The sequence below is a fragment of the Triturus cristatus genome, chromosome 2_1 (assembly GCF_964204655.1).
Source record: "Triturus cristatus chromosome 2_1, aTriCri1.1, whole genome shotgun sequence".
Lineage (NCBI taxonomy): Eukaryota > Metazoa > Chordata > Amphibia > Caudata > Salamandridae > Triturus > Triturus cristatus.
In genome coordinates this window covers 835,844,222-835,867,670 of record NC_140581.1, presented here as the reverse complement: position 1 = coordinate 835,867,670, position 23,449 = coordinate 835,844,222, and the positions used below count along the sequence as shown (strand labels likewise).

Below are 23,449 nucleotides of genomic sequence, written 5' to 3'. Positions count from 1 at the left end.
GTGATGTTTTTTTGGGAGAATGGAAACACAGTTCTAGTTCAGAGCCTTTTTTTAATGAAGAGAGTTATTCACTATGTGAAAAATTATTGTACGCAGTTGACACCAGTGGTAGAGGTTATGAGGTTAGTGATAGTTGTCCAATGGAGAAAGAGAAAATGGTTGAAAGAAATGCAGAAGAAGTGATAGCTGATGAAGTTTTAGGGAGACGTGCTAAAAACCCTGTGTTCACTTGGGATTGCAGTAGTGTTTGTAGTGTACGACAGGAATCTATTGAAAAATTATGTCGTTTTTTACGAGTCTATACTAAAAAAAGTGTAAAACAAAAGATTAAGCTGTTGCAAGGACTAGACCCTTGCAGAGTGAGAAAACATACTGGTTTGCAAGGTCATTCTCTGGCTTGTCTTTCTAGGAAAGTTTGTAAAAGTGTTTTTCACCATTTCAGAATGCTGGCAGTACATCATACTCAAATGCGGAAGTTAGTGAGAAGGTTGTATTATGCAAAAAGTCCAGCACTAAAGTTAAGTGAGTTGAACAGTGCTCTTTTGCGTGGGTCAGTTTCAGATGTGAAGCAGCTCTGTGAGGATATTGAGTTTTGTTACTTTGGGCCTCAGCAAGAGAGTGAAGAAACTGACAAAATGTTGAAGACAATGTAGAACCTGTAATTACAGAAAAATTTGAGGATGAATTGACAAAGTTTAAGGTAATTTCAGGTGAAAGCCCAAGGTGCCGATTCCGATCCGTTAAAAATATTCCCCGTACGAATCGTATCCGGATTTTTTTATGTACGAATCGTACAAGTCCCATACAAACTGGCAAGTACGATTCATATGTTAAAAAATCCATACGAATCGCATTGGGAAAATTCCCCGACACGTCCTCGGGTCGGAAAAAGTGTCCGACACGTCCCCGGACAGTTTTACATACGAATCGGGAAACTGAAGTCCAAGCGCGCAAGTACGATCCGTCCCGTCCGTCCGAATGCACAACCGTATGGAAAAAACACCGTACGGAGCGAACACCCATAGCAACCATGGAGCTGTCCAAACATGTGCCCGCATACGTGCCGAACACCCCCCCAGGCCACCCCCCAAGTACTCGCCGTACCCCCAGCCCCCCATGTACGCGCCGTACCCCCACCCCACCCCGTGTAGGTACGGAGCGTACCCCCACCCCGTGTAGGTATGGAGCGTACCCCCACCCTGTGTAGGTACGGAGTGTACCCCCACCCTGTGTAGGTACGGGGCGTACCCCCACCCCGTGTAGGTACGGAGCGTACCCCACCCCCGTATTTACTTGCGGGTTTGTAAGGTGGTTTTCCCGGGTACGAGTCGGACGGAAAAAACGCTCCGTCCGACGATTCATACCCGGTTTTTCCAGGATCGGAATCGGCCCCTATATGTTTCTTGTATTTGTTGTCGGCAAAGTCACTATAAAAATCAGACTAGGGGTGTCAATCTGTATTTAAAAAGTGAAATAGAAGATAATGATAAGTGGATGGAATTTGCAACTTATTTGTTGGTAGAGGATTGTTTTGATTTGGGATGTGAGCAGCGTATTTGCAAATATTGTTATAATAAATTAGATGAGAATAAAATGCCTGCTAGAGCTGTTCATAATAATCTAGAGTTGGTTGCTATTTCTCCAGAGCTGATAGATTTAAATACGTACAAGTCTATTCTGATACAATGTGTTCACCCTTTTCAGGCTATTGTTCGTATGGAGCCCAAAACAAGTAAATTACCTCCATCAGAGTTGCAAAGAGGATTGAAAGGAAGAGTTGTGTATTTACCATTATATTTAAGGAAAAATGTTGAAACTATTGGTGTAGATCATGCAGAAAATGAGCCACTGGTCATAGTTAATGGTGTTCCTACTAAGAATAAGAAAATCTGGCAAGAGTTAGTGGATGTTAGAAAAGTGCAAAAGGCATCATTGTATCTGATAAAAAATAATGAGTACTATAGAAATGTGTTTGTTGGAGAAGAAGAAATATATTTAGCAGAAGATAGTGAATTATTAAGTGGACAAATTGAAAAAGTGGACATGTCCAGATGTGAAGAGATCTATGAACATTACAGTGTACATCCACTTCATTCCAAAGAGGTGATGGGGAATACAATTGAGTTGTTTCAAATGAAAAAAGCAACAGGAAGTCCCATGAGTGTATGGGAAGAGAGTTTGGAAGCTCGTTGTTTCACGCAGTTGTATCCAACAGGAAAAGGTGGACGATATGATGAACGTCCTGTGCAGATTCCTGCATCTGAATATCGGACAACAAGATTATATGCAGAAGATCCAAGATTTCAACAATGTATCCCTTATATGTTTCATCTTCTGTTTGAAAGTGACTTGTCTGGACTTTCATATGCAGTAAATCACATTTTAAAAACTGGAATGCATCTGTAAAATGTAACTGCAAAGGATTTTATGGATAAAGTGCATCAGAGAGATGATCATTTAGAATCTAAGTTGATTATTCTGATGGCATGTCAGCGTGGGACTAATGAATATTGGTACAGTCGACATGGAGAACTGAAATGCATGCTACGGAACTTGGGAACTCCTACATGGTTTGTTACACTAAGCTGTGCTGAGTATGCTTGGGATGATTTACTTGAATTTCTTCGAGAGGCAAATTCCAATATAAATAATATTGAATACAAGACACCTGGAGAATTGTGGTCTTTGGATCCTGTCAATGTATGCAGATATTTCAATCATAGATTTGAAGCTATGATGTCTTTCATCTGCAATAAAAAGAATCCTCCTCTTGGAGAAGTTGTGGATTTCTTTTGGAGAAAGGAGTATCAAGCAAGAGGTGCTCCTCACATACATATGTTGCTATGCGGCAAGGATGCCCCCAAATTTGGAACAGATTCAGATGAAAGTGTTTTGTCTTTCATTGAAGATTATGCTACATGTGCTGTACCAAATAGCAGAGAAGACAAAAACTTAAAAGAACAAGTCTTACGATTTCAAAGCCATAGGTGTGGAAAATACTGTCGACGAAAGTACAAGTCAAAGGATAAGTTCTATACCAAATGTCGTTTTGGATTTCCACGTCCTGTATTAGCCAAAGGAAGAGTGAACAGTTTCATGTCAGCTGTACGACATACCATCACAAGAAAGTCTCCGAAAAACACCTACAACTTAAGAAGAAGCGAAGAATCGAAATACATAAATGACTACAACCCAGTTATTTTATCCATGTGGAACGCTAACATGGATATTCAGTATGTTGTGGACAATTATATTGCTGTTGCTCGATATGTAACGTCTTACATAACTAAATCAGAAAAGACTGAATTGAAAGAAATGTGGGAAGAGATTTCTCACGAGAAGAGTCTAAGTAAGAAATTATACAGTTTCAGTTTGAAAATGTTATCGCATCGTGAAATTGGAGCATATGAATGTTCAGATCGGTTATCATCTGCAAGTCTATATTCCAAAAGTAGAAGAATCATTTGGGTGAGTCTAGGTCTTGCAGGAATGCGGAATCGGGTACTGAAATCTGTTCAAGAAATTGAATATTTAGCAGAAAATGACCCTGAAAGTACAGATATTTTGAAAACCAATATGTTGGACACATACTATGCAAAGAGAAGTCATCATCTTGAGAACATGTGTCTCTATGAAGTGTTGCAAAACTACACTTTTAAACGGAATATTACAGAGAACTTCAATGATGGAAAATATGGAGTGATTGGTTCTGAAGGATGGCTGGTGAAACAAAGGAAACGAAATGTAATTAATCACAGAAAACTGAGTTGCGACACTGTTGACAAAAGGGAATTTTACTATTTAGCCCTTTTGCAAATGTTCAAACCATGGCGTTCTGAACTGGAATTACTTGGAGATTTTCCCAGCTATGAAGATTCATTTAATGCTTGTAAAGATAGCATACAATGCAGTGCTTTCGCAAATTATGTGAGAATGTTGAATGATGAAATTGATCAAGAAGCTACAATTGCAGCTGAGATTGCTAGAGACAGTTCTCAAGATAGTCAACGTTCTGCTGCACTGAGTTAAGATCCACTTGGACAACCAATTGTTGAAAATGAAGCAGCGATTGCCATGAATGAGGTGTAAACAGCAATGTATCAAGCACAAGAAGATGCAATACAGTTAGGAAACTTGGAAGAGCAACTAAATGTTGAACAGAAACATATATATCAACAAGTGAAAGAGCAGATTGACCATGGATTATTTCATGAAAAGAAAGACTGCTCATGTACATCATTTCAACCTATCCGAATGTATGTGAGTGGTCAAGCTGGAACAGGAAAGAGTTTCTTAATTAAAGTAATTACAAGTTATCTGCAAAAAAAAACTGAATCGCATTTGTCTTGTGTTGTCACTGCTCCAACTGGGTTGGCAGCACATAACATTAAAGGAATTACTTTACATCGTTTACTAATGCTGCCAGTAGAGCATGAGAACAAATTGGAATACCACAAGCTATTTGGAGAAGCTTGTTGTGAAGTTTCAAGAGTCCTGAAGAAAATGAAACTTCTCATTATTGATGAGGTGAGCATGGTCTCAAACTTGATGCTTGCCTTTGTGCATTCAAGAATGCAGCAAATTCTTAAAACAGACTATGACGTGTTATTTGGAGGAAAACACGTCATAGTTTTTGGAGATCGACTGCAACTGACACCGGTAAAAGGACAACCGGTATTTAAAACACTTGCCCATGAAGATACCAGAAAGTCTCTTGGCAGTGTTGGTAATGTGAACATTTGGAGTAATTTTGAATACAAAGAACTGACAACAAATATGCGACAGGCAAATGAAGCTGAATATGGAAGTATTCTTCAAGATATAAGAATTGGAATTCTTTCAAAAAAAGGGAAAGAGGCTTTGGAGAGTCGATTACTTTGCAATGTCTTTCCAAATGAAAATGCAGTTGCTGCAAAAGTGTACGTGGAAATTGCTAAAAATAAGTCAGTGATTTGCTTAATGCCAACACTGCGTGAGTGTTCAATATTCAACGAAGAATTATTAAAATTGGAAAATGAAGAAATTGTCAAAATGGAAGCCATCGATAAAATACTACATAAAGGAATCACTATTATTTTAACGGGTAAGTTGCGATCAAAACTAGATTTTTTAGGAAAAAATATATAAAACTGCTGGTTTGGAAAAGACACTGTATGTGTGTGTAAACTGTCGGGTAATTTTAAGGCATAATTTGGATGTAGAGAAAGGTTTAGTTAATGGTGCAATGGGCAAAGTGGTGGATTTTGTGAATTATTAGAAAAAGAAGGAATTGAATTTTTAAAAATTAAATTTGATCAGATTGATGAAGTTAATGAAATTGGTCGTTGTTCAGTTAGTTTTTTGCTTGTTAAAGATTTATATGTCCGTAGGAAACAATTTCCATTTTCTCTGGCATATGCAGTGACTATTCATAAATCTCAAGGATTAAGTGTAGACAGTGCATTGGTGAACATTGGATCTACTGTATTTAAAGAGGGTATGGCATATGTTGCTTTATCGCGAGTCAGAACATTATCTGGTTTGTTTTTGATTGATTTTGATGAGACAAAGGTTACTGCAGATGCAAACTGTGTAAAAGAGTATAATAGGTTAAGAAGGGTGTATGCTCCAAATTTAGGTCAATATCCTGTATTTGAAAAGCGTGTGGTTGGTTGAAAAAGAAGGTTAGAGAATATCTGTTCTGAAGGTATCAAGAAAAGAAAAGAACAAGATAATGTTGTGATTGCAGGTAAAAAGAAATTGGACACTGTTGAAGAGATTGTTGGTTATCAGTTTGAAAATAGTTCTGGTGTCAACTGCTATGCTAATGTAGTGGTCAATGTTGTTTTTTATCTTGAAGATTTGCAAGAGCCAATTATGGAGAATCGGCAAAAAAGATTTTGTTCTCTGTTGCACTCTGTTTATGAAAAATTGACAACAGATAGAAGTAAAATACAATCTGTTTCAGATGTTCGTAGTCTTTTGGATGTGTGTTCTGGTTCTACACAATTTACACAAAATATCCAACAAGGTGCTCAGGAATTTTTAATGTATATGCTTACCATTTTTGAAAATGAAGGTGTAGAAATAGAAAATATTTTTGTTCTTTCTTACAAATGGGAACATCATTGTGAAAATTGCACGTATACATGTAGCAAAAATGTAGACACTGAGAGATTTCTGTATTTAACATTACCAGACTGTAAATCAGTGGCTTTCAATAAATTAGTGAAAGGTGCAAATCAAAACATGGAGTGTAGCCAATGTAAATCAGAAATGTTATCCACATTATTGTTAACAAAATATGGAAAAAACATAATTTTAATGATACAACGTTGTACAGCTGATGGAAGAAAATTGGATACTTTAATAAAACAATTTGTAGCAGCACAAATATCAATATCAGGAAGGACTTTTGTAGCAATTGCAATAATTTTCCATGATGGTCCTTCCACCACATCTGGGCATTACACTGCCTATCTAAAATGTGACAAAGGCTGGACACTTTGTAATGATGCCCAGTTGGTTTTCAAACAACGTTTGCCTAGGGAATTACAAAATTCCTACCTAATATTTTTGAAGCCAAAGTTTTAGGAACCTAATTCACTCTCTGAGGAATTTATTATTATAATTTAATAGAACTACCATCGGATAGTTTACATAAAGAAGAAGTGCAAAAATACCATTTGGCCTCAAGGAAAGGTATATTTTTGAATTATGGACTTTTTGGTGGTCATTTATTCGGTGATTATTTTAATGTGGCAACATTTGCAGTTTTTATAAGTTAAAGTTATAAAGTTTTGTAATCTGTAAGCATTTCATATGTGTATGATTTGTATTTTCTGGTATTTTACTGAGAATAGTATGTTGGTTTTGTTTTAACAATCTTTCTGATTGTTTTTTTTTTTTGCCCGCTGTTAAGTGATGAGTACCATTGAAATCACTATTTCGAGTGAAATTCAATATATTCTGAGAACAGCAAAATAGGCAAACAAATTACTTTGTGGAAATTATGTTGTGTTGTAAAAAATGTATTATTATTTGTTATAATTTTTATTTTATTTTCTTTCACAGATCCAAATTTTAAAATGAACAATTTTTAAGAATTTATATTTGAAAGAAAAATAGGCAAAAATGAATAACGTTTTTTATTCATATTACTGTGAAGGTAAGTCTCAATATGGAGAATGAAGAGGCCTGCAAGAATCTACAAAGTTGAAACACGTTTCTTAAAATACTTTGTTTATGTAGTTTTGAAATTTGACCATAATCAGATATCAAGTCACCTGCAAATTTGAGGGGTTCATAATATTTCATCTTTTTAGCTGTTGAAGGACCGCAATTATTTCAATCATTCTTCTTTGAACATCTTTGCAGTCAAAATTCTGTGCTTACCTTCTATCATTCGCAAGGAAATTTAAAAACGGAAATATGTCACTTTTTGTAACATAGTTATTGTGTAAGATATTCTTTCATATTTTCAAAGAGAGGAAAAGGCACTTTTTATACTCCATGAAAATAAAACTTCATCATGCAGACCACTTTCGGATGAAAGGGTGTTCTATAAGTGTTGTTGTGCATGATTGCACTTAATACTCATAGAACAAGACACATGTCTAGATTTATTAGAAATCGTAAATCTCGATATGTGTGTGAATGGTGCACCATTCTACAATTGGTGTAGGAAAGCACAACAAAGAGAATTGTTTTAATTTCTCCACATTTTTATTTCTTCAATGCATGCTGAAATGTTCAGCATACATTGAAGGAGAAAAATGCATTTTCTCATTGTTTTTGTACAGGAAGGTGTGTCTTCCTGTAGAAAAACAAACAGCACATGACACAGATATCCTTGCACTATTGTGCAAGGGTGCCTGTGTCACCACATGGCTGCAGTTTTAGCAGACGTGCAGAGAGAAGCATAGATTTGCAACATATTTATGTACATATGTTGCATCCCTGTGCTTCAGAAGTACTACAGCACACAGCAGTTAAAGCGGTTACTGTGTGATGCTGCAGCACTTCCTTATAGTTCTGCACTTATACATTCACCATACGCTACTAATGCATTCATTCAGTCAATTGCGTACTACACATACATTCATCTAAACTTTCACACACTAACAAAGAAATTTAGCTCTTTTTTTAAACCAGGAAAGTTAGTTCTTAAAAGAACTTTTTTTTTTCTTCTTTCTTCTTTTATGTTTTTTTGGGGGTTTTTTGAACAATTTTGTGTTTTTTCTTTGGTTTTTCTGAAAAAAAAAAAAAAAACAGGAGAAACCAAACAATGAACTTCAGGGAACAGTAAAAAAAAACAAAAAAAAGAAACTAGCAAATATGACTTTCCTGCCGGCGGCAGATGAGGTCGATTGACTGCTCACCATAGCACAAAGTCTTATTGCACTTAGTGCAGAGCACTTTTAAAAATTGAAACTGAGGACGGATGTCCAAGGTTGAGTCTGAGGGATGCACTCTTGACGTGCTCGGCTGCGATGAGGTGGATGGCGCAGGAGCAGGAGTGTCTCTCATGCGTCGGCACTCTTCACGTGCAAGATTGTTTGGATGAAGGCTCCTCATGTGCTTCATCATACTTGCCGTGCCGCGAGAGTATTTCTTGGTGGGATCCCCTCTCGATAAGACTCTTTTGCAAATCTTACATGTGACCAAGGTGGCATTGGTCTTATTCTGTCCTTCAGGAAAAGTAAAAAATTTCCACACCACTGAAGCAAAACGTTTTTTCTGTCGTTCCTCCGGCAAAAATTCATCCTCAGAGGTTTGAGGTGATGCAGGTGATGCCTGCTGCCCTGAAGCCATTTTTGGTTGCAAAAAGTTAGAACTAAGTGTATACTTAGTCTAAAAAAATCTTCTTCTGTCCAAAGAGATGGTTCTCCAAAGAAGCTCAAAGAAGAATGATTGAAATGGGTGGGGTCTTTCAGTAGTTAGAACAGGAAGTGTAATGAACCAATCAAATCTCTTTTTTTTTGCAGGTCACATGGGATCCGTGCACCGTGCGCTTACGCAACACGCACCCAGCGCGCATCCGCGAAATTGAATTAAAAACAAATATAGCATTAGATGTCAAAATATATTAGTTTTAAGACTAGTTTAGAGTTTGTCTTCAATTAATATTCACATGCAATACATAAATATGTGTTTTTAAATGTTAAATACTTCGCGGGATCCGGGCACCCATCGTCACGGACGCCTATGACGCATCGCGGAAGCGCGTAAACGTTGCGTTACGTACATCGAACGTGTCGCGTATAGGCTGGGAGTCGCGTACCGGTCGCATAGCGATCGCGCACTAAACACGTACCCAATGCATACCATGCGCGGATGCTACCGCGTACGGATCGTGAACGGTGCGCATAGGGTGCGCGGATCCAAAAACATTTGAAAACAAATATATCTAAAATAAAGTTTTGCACTTACAGTTGAAAAAATATTTTGAAAAATATAAAAAAATATGTCTGAAAAACACATTAAGTTTAAATAATATTTTTAAAGTTTTAAAAGTATTATTTGAAGAAATATGTTTAAAAAGTGATGATAAAAAAGTATTTAAAAAAAAAAAAGAAAATGACACTGAATTTGAAAAATATAGAAATGCAATCAAAATCATTAAACATGATATCTTTAGAGATAAGTTATAGATAGGAATTAGCATTTAAAAAACCTTTGAAATTCACTGAAAAAAACGTAGGTCTCATGCATGTTATAGTTAGGAATTGGCATTTAAAAAACCTTTGAAATTCACTGAAAAAACCAAAGGTTTCAGGGGCGTTATAGTTAGGAATTGGCATTTAAAAAACCTTTGAAATTCACTGAAAAAACCATAGGTTTCTGGGGTGTTATAGTTAGGAATTGGCATTTAAAAAACCTTAGAAATTCACTGAAAAAACCATAGGTTTCAGGGGCGTTATAGTTAGCTGCAAATTTCTCTCGTACAAAACCCTAGAAATTCCCCTGTTATAGTTAGTTCAGCTAACTATAACTCGCGCCCCCGCAATGCACTGCTGATGACGTCACATATTACATCACTCATGACATGGTCAGTGACATCACTGATGACATCACTGATGACATCATCCATGTGATAAATTAGTGCATCTTCTCACACCCTAATATAACCTTTGATACACCGACTCAAAATTTCAGACGGCCATTTTGACAACCATAGATACTCCAATACCAATAACTACTCACCCACTCATTGACTTTTAGGTCTACATACATCTCCGCTCACTCACCTGTACAGTCACTCATACTTACAGTCACTCTGTGCATTTATACACCTATATAGACACTCACACACCGCCAATCATCCGTTGAGGTACTGATACATCTAGTCAGTCATGCAAATAATTAATGACAGTAAAATTTACTCAATTATACAGTTAAAAACACTCAAGTTCACTTACTCATAAAAATACTAACAAATTCTGTGTCTTCCTGCAGAAAAACAAACAGCACATGACACAGATATCCTTGCACTATGACGCATACAGCCACTCCCAAAATCACACACTCTCATATATAGATAGTTATATACTCTTACACACATATACACTGCGTTTCACATATGTAGTTACTGACACATGTACAACTGAGATATACATTAAATCACTAACACACCTATACATACACTCACCCAACCATACAGTCCATCACAGATGCACTCTTAAAAACATGCACCCACTGAATCACCCACTCACACATCTAGTCACAGAGTCACACACACCCTACCCATACAAACACTCAGGCACCCATACAGATACTCAGACAACCAATCAATAACCCATATAGACACTCATATAGCTATTCACAAAACCATGCAGCCACTTATGCACCAACACACAGACACATACAGACATTCACACAGTTTAGTCACTAGTCTGCAGTAAGATACATTTAATAACTCACTTATGGTGTCAGTTACGCACCTAGAAAATCACCCATTCACACACTTATACACCCACTCATTCTTCCATAGGCCTTTCACTATAAATGTATAAAACATATTTAAACTTTTAAGAAAAACACATTCACTGGATGATGTCATCAGTGATGTCATCAGTGATGTCATTTGAGATGTCATCAGTGATGTCATCAGTGATGTCACTGACCATGTCATGAGTGATGTAATATGTGACATCATCAGCAGTGCATTGCGGGGGCGCGAGTTATAGTTAGCTGAACTAACTATAACAGGGGAATTTCTAGGGTTTTGTACGAGAGAAATGTGCAGCTAACTATAACGCCCCTGAAACCTATGGTTTTTTCAGTGAATATATATATATATAGTGCCCCCGCCATGCACAGGGTTGAGTGATGTAGTATGGGAGGTAATTAGCTGTGCATGATGAGGATGCAAGTTATAGTTACCTTAGGACCCCATCCCCCCATGGCCAAACATAACCCTGCGGGCTGGGGGAGGAGCCCCAGAGCCCCCACACCCCCAGTCGGCTCCCACAATAGAGCCAGCATTTCTCCCACCCGCCGGGAGCAGCTTCTTCTGCTTACTTCCAACGAGCAGGAGCAATCATAGTTTCTTTGCCGGCAAGTGTGTAGACAGGAAAACAGAAGTGTGCTCCCACCCAGAAGGAGCATTTTTAAATCTCCCACCAGGAGGGTGCACACTTCTTTCCCTGCCCACGGTCCTGCGGACAGGGAAAACCACTGTGTCCCAGGAGTAGGCTCACTGGGATATACTTAAAAAGCCGGCCCATGAAATGCAGTCTCTGGAGCCTTGTAAGGCTCAGGGAGGAGGGGCGCGCACTCTCTCCCCTGTCAATTAAGTGCTTGGACCTGTGGGATCGAGCCCCGGGGTCGTAATGGGATCTGGGAGGGGGCATGGCCCCCTCCCCTAAAAATAAAGAGTTTGACCTTAGGGAATGGAGTCCCTGGGGCCACCTTACGCTCTGTGAGGAGGGGCCAGGCACCCCTGTTTTGTTATAAATTGGCTGTGGAGCATGGAGTCCCCGGAGCACAAACTGGCTTGAGGAGGGGGTCCCCACTCAGACCCCCACCTAAAATATTGTAACAAAAATGGCAGGCCACCATTTTCTTTTTTTCTGCCGCTTTTCTCAATAACATTGCATGATGGGGGACTAGGTCTCTGAGTCCTATAATGGCTACCAGCAACAATTTTCATGTTACTGGCAGCTAATCAGAGCCTTGGTCCCATATGAGCATTGCCCAAGAGTAAAAAAGCCCCCTGGGTCAATCAAAAGGCTCTATTTTTTAAAATTGGGTTTGATAGATTCTCGTGAAAGTTCTTCGAGTCCAACCGTCCAAATATACAAATATTTTTGCATCCCACTTTTTCAAAAACTACCGAATGGATTTACACCAAATCACAAAAAGCACACTTTCTGGATTAAGATGGTGCTTACTGCCAAATTTGGTGTAATTCCATTGAGAAATTTTTGTGGTAGTGCTTATTAAAAAAGTCTATGGAAAATGCATGGGGATTTTGTGTTTTGGGACATTCCTTTTTTTCAGCTCCCACTTTACGGATCACCTCAAAACCTTCTATGCACAAACTTGAAAAAAAGAAACTTTTTGAAAAGTTTTGTGGAGATTCGTCAAACTGCACCAAAGTTATTAGCATAAAAAAAAGGCATTTCCTAGAAACACTGACCTCACCATAACTACCAAGTCTCGGTATTTATTCCTGACTCATCAATCTTTTCTTTTATGTGTTTTATGAGATTGCTTATCTAGGTTGCTTTGTCTTTTCTTATCCTTTCCTTTTGCTCTACCACCAGCCCACTAACAATCTTAAGGAGAATTTAGGCCACTTGTTGCATTTCTTCAGGTTGTCGAATTTTTGTCTCTTTCTCACTCTCTCTCTCTCTCTTTCACCTCGCCAGCCCCCCTTTAAGTTTAGTTAGGTCCTCCATGTTCTAGCAGCGCAGCTTCCCCTTTTCACTTTATGCCCCAAGGCCACCCTTTCATGCACCTGGATAGCTACAAACCCTCACAGTGGCAGGTCCAGGATATCCAGAGGGGGGTCCACAGCTCCTTCCTCCTACTTGTCTCAACTTTGCCTGTCAGGGTGGTTGGGTTCTTCTGTCAGGTGTGCATCAGCCCCTGGAGTTGGTCAGCATCCCCTTCTGGTATGCTTAGTGATATTCTCCTCAGTGTCTTCTCGTCTCTATCCCTGAGCATGTGTAGACACGTTTTTATAGCCCTTTTTCTGTTTTTGTTTCTCCTGATGTCCTACTACCTATTATTTTTGTTTCCTCCCCGTAGTATTTTTTCCCTCTCCTAACACCTCTGCTTTTCCCCTTTAGGTGGCTATCCAGACGGATCAGCATGAAGGTGTTTGGGATCTCCCAGATTGAATCAGGTAAGTCTTTGTTACAGACCCCACGTATCAACCGTTCACCAATTTATATATTTTATTTAGAATGATATATTCTGTAGAGTAGGAACATTGGGTGCTTCTACCCCAATTATACACAAACAGCCCTTTCCCCATGCATCATCTTGAAATTTCAAACATGCTTCACACATTAAAAGAACAGCCCAGTATTGTGGAGAGGCGACTAGCTAATCCACAATTGGGAACAGTTTTTAGATATTGAAGTGTTGCATGAATGAGTAAATGAATGAAATAATGAATGAATTGATGACTGGATGACTGGATGGGTGGATGACACATTTTTTAAAGATGATGGCAATCCCAATAATTATCCTGATATTAAGATTAGAGAATGAAAGTAGTAGACTACAAGTAATTTTAACAATGTTGTGTGAAGTGAAAAGCCAGATGTTTAAAGTTGAACTGACATTGGAGGGTGGAGAAAGTGAGTTCCTTATTTTGGCATCTAGAAAATTGCTGTTTGCTGCACTGAGCACAGGAGACAGTGTTGCGATTCAGTAAGTAAGCTGAAGGAAAGCAAAGAAGATTTGCAGAAGCATATCTGGGAAAGAAAGATTGCAGAAAAGAAGGACCAGCCTGATGGGTGGCCAATGAAAAAGCATTTAAAGAAGATACTTTTACATCAGAAGAAGTGACAGACTTTTTATCAAGTTTTTGAGGCAGAAAAAGCACACGTCTAGGACTTCCCTGAACCAGAACACAAGTAACGTAGAACTGGTTTCACCATAGTAAGGCCTCGCCAGCCAGGTACCTGGCTTGGCAATATGGGCTAGATTGTTCACACTGGAGCCGGGTCAAGACTGATTTACATATGGGTCTAAACTAAGGTGGCATGGTGTGCAAAATAACAATGGACTGGGATGCCACCTGAGTTATTACCAGTGGCTGAGATTAATTCAAACATTCCATCCATCACTTTTTGTACACTTTAGTGTGTCACCCAATGTGGGACAGGTATGCCCAGACATGTGTCCCTTGCACACTGTGTCACTAGTACTAAGCCATAACTGGCTAATGAGACATAGCTAGAGCGAACCTGGTCCTAGGTTGCTTGTGTTCCAGTTTAGGGAGGACCTGGCTTAGCATTTTGGGCTGGAATGCTCCCACTGGGGACAAGAGTGATTTGCATAAGACTGGATCCAAACGTAGGTGGCTTGGTGTGACTGGGATGCGGCCAAGTAATTACCATTGCCTGAGATTAATTTAAGCATTCCATCCATCACTTTTTTGTATACTTAAACTACAGTCATCACTGCAATGAGATGTAGGTGTGCACACCTGTGAGGAAGAACAGTGTATTTCTAAAATTCAGAGAGTGGGGCTTTGTCTACTACAGCCTGCTTGTGTGGAGAGCAAATAACTGATAAAGCTCGTTTTGTTACTCTTCATGCCTTTTCTCCTCAGGTTATAGATAATCAATTTGTTTGCTCTATATTGTTTGTTCAGGAATTGATTATTTGTATGCGATTAATCCTGTCTCGGTTAGTATGTCCAAAAGCCAGGTGTGCTCAAGTTTTCCTCAAATGTGCTCAACCCCATCCTACTTCCACAGTGCCCAACCTACCACTCTTGGAGATACTGGCCTCCAGCAAACATCCCTTGTAGAATTATTTGGTTATATCACCACTAACAAACTCTGACCACTCAACTTTCTCAGAGATGGTTGTTGGGAGTGCCAGGCCATACCTAGAAAAACCTGATAAATCCCTTCCTTGCACTCCCCTGTCTGCCCAAATTTGAAACACTTGGAAATGTTCTAAATTCCACGGCCTGATTCACTAAGGTAACTTACACTTTTGAATAAGTTTACACTTTGGAGTCAATTTAGTACTTTCAGTATTTACAAATTCCGAGTGTAAACTCTACAAAAGTGTAAGTTACATGTCTCCACCCTGGAGTAATGCAATTGGCTTATTCTTGTGTGGGTGGATGCCATCCGTCTCTAAACCCCTCCCAGACCCTACCCTTACTCCTCCGTAATTCCATCCACTTTTTAGGAAGTCTACCCCTTTTTCCCACCCAGTCCCGCCCATATTTACTACTAAAGCGTATATTTAGGTGTGCTGCGTCTCTGTGTTCAGGGCGGAGAACTCCATACACCTAAGTTTAGGTAACGCAGAGGCGTAAATCTCCGCGCCTACTTAGTGAATTGCAATGTACAGTACATTTTATAGTATTACAAAACGTACTACAAAGTACAGTTTGTGAATCAAGAACATAGTATTTAGAATAGAGCTGCACTAGAGATGTCAAATCATAAAGCTAATTTAAAAATAATAGTTGGTATGTGGCAAGGGAATTTTTTATTATTGAAAAGGAACATGTTCCTTTCTTTAATATCCAACTTTCATAGACATCAAAGACATACTGGCGTCTCGCCACATATCTGCATCCAAGAAGACACTGGAATGGACCGAGAAGAGATAAAAACAGATATCCGGAATTAGCCAAAAAAGGAAGAAACATTGTGAATCGTTATAATTGCAGGAAATGCTCCCCACGCCATCACCCGCCCACAGGCATCAGTCCAGGAAATGGTGCTGTGCCCTGGGATGAATGCATTCCCAGTGCAGACACAGATACCGGGCAGAGAAAATGATACACACGCGAAATGTTTGGCACAAAGGGTAAAGGAAATGAAAACTAAAGATCCGTGCTTAGATATGCCATTTGATCATTTACCGCACAGTTCATGCCAATGAATGCAGCTTGGCACGAGAGCAATGAAACGCACAACACACTCCCATGCAGGGGACATCTCTACACCCAGAAGAGTTTATCTTTATTTACTAAAGGTAAGTACGTGTATGCAGGCCATCTGATTGTTATCATTCATATAAAAACAAATACGAAAGGGGAGGAAGAAAATACAAATGTACAACCTAGTTCCGCTGTCAAACTAGCCATATATAAATAAGGGTTTCATTTGAACAATTAGGCCCTAAAACGCAGTGGATAGTGGAAGCGACATAGTCCACCGTTTGGCATTAAATTACATGCCAGGTTGCCCCCTTGTCCCTGCAAAGTCCCTCAGCGGCTTCCTGTGGTCACTTAGGGGGATCGGCGAAAGGCAATGATTGGAAATAACATAAAATATAGATATTTTAATTCTGCTTAGAGAAACCTTTAACTGTTTGCTAGAGCTCATTTTGAAACAAAAAAACAATGGGCCTCATTTATGAGAAGTGACGCATCGCTGCGTGAAAGCAGCGATGCGTCACTTCTCAGTGCGCCCTCCTTGCGACATGGTTGATGTGTCATATTTACTGTATGACGCATCATGTCGCAAAGAGTTACAGATATGTCAGTATTTCTGACGTATCTGTAGGCGCACAAGTGACGCATTGCTGGAGTGTGTCACAAAAGTGACGCAACTCCAGCAATGTGTCCTTTTACATGGGGCAAGCCCCATGTGAAAGGGCCTGCGTCAGTCTTACGCCTGCTGTGAGGCAGGCGTAAGATATTGACGCATTTGCACCCTAGAAGAGGCGCAGTGAAATCTCGTAGATTTCACTGCGTCACTTCTACGAGGCTTACTTACGTGGGAACGCCCACCCTGCATACATTATACCTGACGCAGGTATAATGTAGCGCAGGGGTTTACAAAGTGACGCATCTGCTTAGATGCGTCACTTTGTAAATAGGGCGCAACAGGAGGTATGTTTTACGCCGCCAATGCGGCACAAAAAGTGATGCAACGGAAGCGCAAAACTGTTGCAAAGCCTCATAAATTAGGCCCAATGTCTTCACGTCAGTTCAACTTTTGTTTGGTGAGTAGCTGTGAAGCTGTACACAGTGAAAGGTGTTTTCTTTTCTTTGGGAATTTTCAAAATCACTCCTCGCCAGTGGTTATTTTGTTACATTTCATTCAGATTTTGGGTTAGGGAAACATGTGCGAGTGAAACATTTTCAGTGAGCGTGATCCTTCTCTTAAAGAGATTGGGCCTCATTTATGAGAAGTGACGCATCGCTGCGTGAAAGCAGCGATGCGTCACTTCTCGGTGCGCCCTCCTTGCGACACCAATGATGCGTCATATTTAAAATATGATGCATCATGTTGCGTCATATTTATAATATGACGCATCATGTCGCAACGAAGGACAGATACATCAGTATGACTGACGTATCTGTCGGCGCAAAAAGTGGCGCATTGCTGGAGTTGTGTCGGAAGCCTGACGCAACTCCAGCAATGTTCCTTTCACATGGGGCAAACCCATGTGAAAGGGCCTGCGTCACCCTTACGCCTGCCATGAGGCAGGCATAAGGTTTTGACACATTGGCGTCCTAGTAGTGGCGCAGCGAAATCTCATAGATTTCGCTGCGCCACTCCTACGACCCTTTCTTGCGGGGGTACGCCCACCCTGCATACATTATACCTGGCGCAGGTATAATGTAGCGCAGGGGTTTACGAAGTGACGCATCTACCTAGATGTGTCACTTCGTAACTATGGCGCGACATGGCGCATGTTTTACGCCACTGGTGCGTCACAAAAAGTGACGCACCGCTGGCGCAAAAGTGACGCAGGGGCTCATAAATGAGCCCCCTTATGCCTAGACTGCCATCGTGAACATATAATCCGGTCCCAAAACAGGCAGAAGGAAGACGTACATGTTTTTGAACAGGGATGGAGAAAGCAGGCATCTAGTCCAATGACCACTTACTAAACATCTTCTCATAGTCTTGATAAAAGCGCAGGCCCAGATGTCAATGTATACTTACATCTTTGAATTCGAATTGTCAAACAGGAAGTTTCAGGGTGCAAGAGTTGTCCATGCTTCACCTCCTCGGTGCTGGTGAGGATGGCAGGTGTCATCAGATTAGAAAATATACGAAATGCAAATAACACAAATTCCAACAGGGCTGGTGGCTATTGAATATCCTTCCATATGAATCGGTTTACTAAAACATTGACATATACAAATCCCTGATAGATGAATGATGTCATTAGTACACCAATGCTTCTTTCCTACAAGCAGGGGACTGAAAATGATCCACACATTGTCGTGTCCCTGGTTGTGGGCCGACCCTGAAGAAAGCACACAGAGGCAGGTTAGATAGAGTGTGTGTAGGCTTCATTATTCTTTCAGTGCAGGTCTCGGCACTCGCAGTAGCGGCTCCTCCATAGGGGCGTTTGGGTGTCGCCCCACTGCTTTCTCGCAGTGCGAGAAGCAGAAAAATAAAATGGTACAAACTACCATTTTATGTTTCTGCTTCTCGCACTGCGAGAAAGCAGAAGAGCCGTGTTGGGGGCGGGAGGGTGGGTGGTCGTGCTCAAGGGCAGGGGGGAGTGGCTTACCCAGTGTTTTGGGTTCTGACTGATTGGTCGGCCCCTGGATATATGTTTTTTAATTAAACCCCTCCCGCTTCCCACCATCCCCCCAGCGACAACCCCATTTCCACCCCCCCACCCGCCCGTAATTCCGACAACGACTGGGTGTGCACAGTCTATTTACAACAATTCGCATATGTATCGTAGAATGCGTGTTATGGAATACATATCACATGGAGGACGTTTGTGGGCCACAAGCTCAGCAGGCGGTGCACCTATTGTTTCGTACATTTAATTTAACATGCGTTTCTTGGGATGCGTATGTCAAGGCCTGCGCCTGGAAACATTACGTATTAATTCCAGAATCATCCAGCAGCATAGGTTTGAAGTTTTTATATACGTTTCCTCGACTGCTAAAGTCATGCTTAGGGGTGCGTTCTTCAAAGACTCCATATTTGATGGACTTCCCACGAACGCATTTCTTGTCAGGTGCGTATTTTTGACTCAGGCGCGTTTCTCACGGCCTGCGCATGGTTTGTAAGTTAAGAATTGCAGTGGCTGCTGGGCGAGTGTAGAAATTATACTTCATGTCACCATGTGCAGGCCATGATAAACATCAGAAAACCACAAAAAAAGTTTTTGGGTGGTTTTCTGACGTTTTGTACATTCTTGTTGCTTTAAGTCTATGGCCGCTTAAGCAGTGTGCCTAAAAAAATCTCTGTGTATCTTCACTCTAAAACGTTAGCCCGCAGGCTTGACTTATGTGAGGTGATGTTTGACTTCTAACAGAAAAAACTTTCAGTTCCACTGCAACAAATGTTGGGTCTCAATGGTAGGTGCAGCGCTTCTTGCTCCAAATGTCTTTGCCGCATGTATGTTTTGTAGATTGCCATGCTTTACAAACCTCTGGCATCTATCCATATTTACTGCCTAAATGCAATTCCGAATCTGGCACTCACTCGCTCTACTTGACACCTTCTGGCCTTTCGCCAGTCTATTAGTACATCTCCGGATTTCCCTATAGTCACTGGAGACAATCGATTTCGTGCCAGCTCCATATTCCACATAATTATGGATGTTATCTACCATTTGTTGCATAATTTGCAGATTTTCAAAAAATTATTGAAGCACAAACGACTGAAGTTAGTAAAAAGTGAGCACAGGTGGTGGTGCGCAGAGACATGCATTTTTTGCAAAAATTAAGTGGTCACCTTTGAGTTGCTGATGGCTGTATTTACATTAAGCTGGTAGTAATGAGGTGAGATATTTGGCCATATAGTATTAATGTGCATTAGTGAAGTAATACTTATATAGTGTGTGCAGTAGTGTGCTACATAATTTACATTTTCTTTTGCAAAGTTTAGTCAACCCCATCGTTAAATTTGGTCTTCCTTTGCTGCATAATTCCAGTGGCCGTGCATATAAGCCATTTCATTTGTTAAATTCGGTCTTCCTTTGTTGCATAATTCCAGTCGCCTTGTATATAAGCCATTCCATTCCTATTCATTTCAAGTATGCCTAAGCCCCTGGACAGTTCTAAACATGCATGCATACTTCTGTTTTTTGAGTGCTAACACCATGCCCCCAGGAAGGTCGCCAACTGCGCACGCGGAGCAGGGAACATTCAAATAAGCTGGGCTGACTTTCTAGGTTATCTCTCCTCTTCGAACAGTGCGAGAAAAACAGCAAGTCGCTCGTTGGTCTGCTCTTCCTTGAACTGGACTGCAATTCTAAAGTCATGACTGCGAAGCTGACCTTTGTTGTGAGCTTACCTGTACATGCAAATGAATTCTAGCCGCAAGCATGAAACTTAATTGCAAGTGTTTTTTTAATGTGTGTTTTGTGAGAGCAGAGACAGCTGCACTACGTCAGCAGAGGATTGTCCGAATGGGGTGGGTGGCAGGGAGAGGCGCAGTGCTGGTTAAGGTCAGGGGTTGGCTTGTTTTTACACTTTTGTTAAGACCTTGGTGTCTTTTGGGCCTTGGTTATGATTATGCTTAAGTTTTCCAGCCCCTGCAAAACACATTTATAAGCTGGAGTGGAGTTTACCACACCCCGTATGTGGCCAACTTCTTACCTGTGGCGGTCTGGACTCTGCCAGTCACTGCTGTCTATGCTCGCTCACTGCCGTTCCTCACCACTTTCAAATGTCACCAGCCGCCACTGCTCGGCAAAGAGGGTGCCTTCTTGTCCCGCCTCGTTGTGTGATTGTGTGAGCACGTTTCCTGCTCCTCCCTCCCACTGCCCGGAAGTGGTGTCCAGTTGTCCAGTGTACCCTGCCACTTCTCCATCACTGCGACATCTCCTCCCTTTCTGGCGAACGAAAATACTTTCATGTGGAAAGAGGAGGGAGAGATCAAGAGAAATGGAGAAGGGATAGTAAGATACAAGAGATATGAAAAGAAAGAGAAGAGAGAGAAGTGGAACAATGTAGGACTCAGTCTTTCTAATCTTGGGTCACATTTCTTTAATTAATCTACTAGGCTTTTGAGTTATTTGAGATGGGCGCAAGTTTTCTTGCTTAGTGACATGCAGCCTCCTGAACCTAGTTTGGTTTCTTCATCACTGAGGGGGTCCCACACCCTTCAGTTTAGCAGTCTCGTCAGCTCCCTGTAAGAGGTCTCATCAGCTTGCATCTGTGCGGGCCTGCTCTTATCGCCTGCTGGCAGACGAAACACCCTGAATTGAGAGCTGTCCCTGGTGATGGAGTAAGGCCTTGCCACTGCCATGACCATTGATCCTTTAACATTCCTGATGGTTAACAGGTTGTATAGGAATGGAGGGTCTAACATCCATGTTTGTCACTGGCGTACCAGTACGAGGCCTCCGGGCTTGAGCCTGCATTCAGTGACATGTCATCGAGTGTCTGCTTGTTTCTTCATCTTCGCCTTGGCTTATTGGTCATAAGCGACTATGACGCTGTGTCCCAGCAGGGCTGTGTTCTCCAGTTGTGGCAGTCATCTCCTGTTTGTTCTTCCTAGTGCAAGCTCCGCCGGGCATCACCCAGTGGAGCTGTGTGACGTGTTGCGATAATCTTGCAGGACTTGACATGGGGCTTGGCAAATTGAGATTTGTGTGAGCTTGGCTCTTTGTACTGCTTTCTCTATGTAGCCCATGAATAACTTGACCATGCCATTCACTTGTGACAACAGCGCCATTATTATCGTCCAATGGTGTATACCTAGGTAATTCATGAATCTACGAAATTCTTCCCCTGAGAAAGTAGGTCCATTGTCAGTTTTGAGTGTTAGTGGGACGTCTCATGTTGAGAAGATTTCATCTTGAATGGGTAGGATGGCCACTGCCTACGTGAACGCCACTGCGCACACCAAGGGGAAACAAGAGTATCTATCAATGATGCCCTTTTGTAGTGAGTTCCTACCTAGGCCCACCGTAGTTTTCCATTATTTTATCCTAACTGCATATTGAAGGCCACATTTGCTTTGCACAGCCCCACATAACACATTTATTTTTGTGCCACAATATTATTTTGGAAATAGTCTGCACATGTTATTATTGTTATTAAGTTCTTCTTTTAGGGTTCAGTCTGAACATTTTGTACAAGGTCAAACAACATTGTGCCCTCTTTTTTTGTGCACAGTAAAGTAAAACCAATAAGGGATTCATCTTCACATCCACTCCTGAGGGCCCGTCTGTCTTTAGCTGCCAGAAGCAGACATACCCCTATTTTGTTCAGCTATCATAACATTTATTCCATGCATTTCCGATTTGTTGCCTCCAGGTTTAGCATCTCTGGAGATCTGGCTGGCCTGGAGCTCGTGGATAATTCAAAGAAGCACACTCCTGATTAGCACCCACACCAAAAGCCAACACTTTTGCTCGTAAAAAGGGAATCCTAAAACGTACCTCATGATTTCAGAGTCATTCACACTCGTAGGCATCCTAGTGTGAATTGCTTTGAAGTAAATCAGCACCTGGCCGCCACGCTGTGATAAGAAAATTATTCATTTTCCCAGGGGATTTCATAATTTACAGCGCTTGCAATATTGCTTCTTTCAGCAAGCTGGAGTGGGACACATGATTCTCGGCAACCGTCTGTACAATGACCCCAGCTAACCAATGGAGAAATTTAGATGTAAAGACACAAAGAAACTATAAAAAATAGCAAACAACAAAGTATATTTACTATCATTAGTCTTCCAGTATGAAATTGCAGAAACTTGAAGAAATCTATGCACACATTTGCCAACTACCATTCAATCATTTTCAAACCACAACTGAACACCAAATAAATGATTGTACTAAACAGGGTGGTCAAAGTGGTAACTATTAGGGTGATATCCATAAACTCATTTATATTTATGGAAATAGTTCCTACACTTGTGATATTAAAAAAGTCCTGAGTAGCTAATCTTTCCTATGCCCTGTTGGGGCTGAAGGGGGCATGGGAGCCTTTGAGTGCTGTTGACAGACAGGAGCGGATGAGCAGTGACAAAAAGAATAAGATAAAGGGGGCACAACCATCATCCTGCTCACTGGGGTGCCTGCCTTTGATGTGGGCAAGTTGAATTGGGTAGTTCTGTGGAGCTATGGGCTGCTTAGGAGACACCACATGAAGCGGCGACTCCTCCGCTAATGCGGAGGAGCGTCACCTTACTTCTCTGTGAGCAGTTCAAAAAGGAAAAATACATTTATAATAGCATTATTATGACCGCCGTCTTGGGCCAGCCAAAAAGTCATGCGCACTTGGCGTGTTCTCCACCCGGCTGTATTACACAGCCTAGTGGAGAACATGCACAGGCTCCCAGTACCTGCCTGAGCGCCGAGTCACAGTGCTCAGACCAATCAC

At 40.9% G+C, this 23,449-nt stretch overlaps 1 long non-coding RNA gene across 1 annotated transcript in view; it reads right to left on the bottom strand.

Moving 5' to 3' along the window:
* LOC146865949 (uncharacterized) overlaps positions 1 to 22,679 on the bottom strand; it is a 218,988-nt gene extending 196,309 nt beyond the window's left edge. The window contains exon 1 of the long non-coding RNA XR_014976731.1: positions 22,507 to 22,679. This is a non-coding gene — a long non-coding RNA (uncharacterized LOC146865949). The remainder of the gene's footprint in view (positions 1 to 22,506) is intronic.
* Positions 22,680 to 23,449: the final 770 nt, after the last annotated feature.